Here is a 1,109-nt window from a genome sequence, read left to right on the forward strand (position 1 = left end):
GTCCACAGCATCTTACAAACCCAACTAACTCCCCCCTTCCCCCAACCTTTGCCTCCTCCTGGAACTATCCTGGAAGCTCTATTTACCTATTGAAGCACTTTTTTCCCATCAAAGAAGAGAGAAAGAGTTTCAAACCCACCCACTGAAGTCATCACAAGCAGCAAGTGAAAACCTGTATTTTAAATGCGTATTTGTATTCCTGTGTTGTTACAGCAACTCTTAAAGTATTTGGGCATTAACAATGATTTTAGTCCAAGGTGATAAGTGCTCTGAGATTGGAAGTGGGAAAACTAACCCAAAAAAGAAAAGAGAATTTCCTTGGATCAGGCAGAAGTGATGATGAGTTAAATAGAAAATTTCTTCAATTTTACTCATCTCTGAGCCTAGCCATATGCCTGACTACTCTTTAACCTGGAGAAAAACTTAACCTATAAACAAACCATCAGCAGTGACAGCATGGTGTTCTTTGTCCAATAACCACTCTGTACTTAGCAACCAACCATCTCCAACCTGGTTACATACAAAATAATCCCCAAATTTGTTCAATCTCATTATAGAGTAGGCCTTCTGTGAAGATGACAGAGTAGAGGACTATAACAAAGAATACAATTTAATTCTATTAAAAGTAACTCAAACACTGTCATTGTCCTTTTCAAGAACAAAAGACAAATAGTAACAACAAAGCCAGACTAACTTGTTTGGTTGGTTATAAGTTAATATATCTTAACGATAATTATTTCTATTACCTCATAGTAATTGAAATATAAACTCTACAAAAGAAAAGAATAATTCTTTCAATTTGGATTTAATCAAGGCCTAGCCATCCTATTTACTATTTACTAGATTCATAATCACACCAAAAAAATGAGAGCTAAGATAATTTCATAGATAATTCAAGTTCCAAGACATTTATGCTTTATTTATCTATGTTTTTGTGCAGTTATGGAATGGTGCTGAAGAATTAAATTGAACTGACAAATAGCTCCATACTTTACCACTATGAAAATGATGGTGTTTAAGATGTATGTATCACTTAATTATGAAAAGGACATTAAGTTATGAGAAGAAAAAATTTGAGAAAAGCTGAAAGAATGCAATGGAGACCTTAG

This window comes from Antechinus flavipes, chromosome 4 (genome assembly GCF_016432865.1).
Source record: "Antechinus flavipes isolate AdamAnt ecotype Samford, QLD, Australia chromosome 4, AdamAnt_v2, whole genome shotgun sequence".
In the NCBI taxonomy this organism is placed as follows: domain Eukaryota; kingdom Metazoa; phylum Chordata; class Mammalia; order Dasyuromorphia; family Dasyuridae; genus Antechinus; species Antechinus flavipes.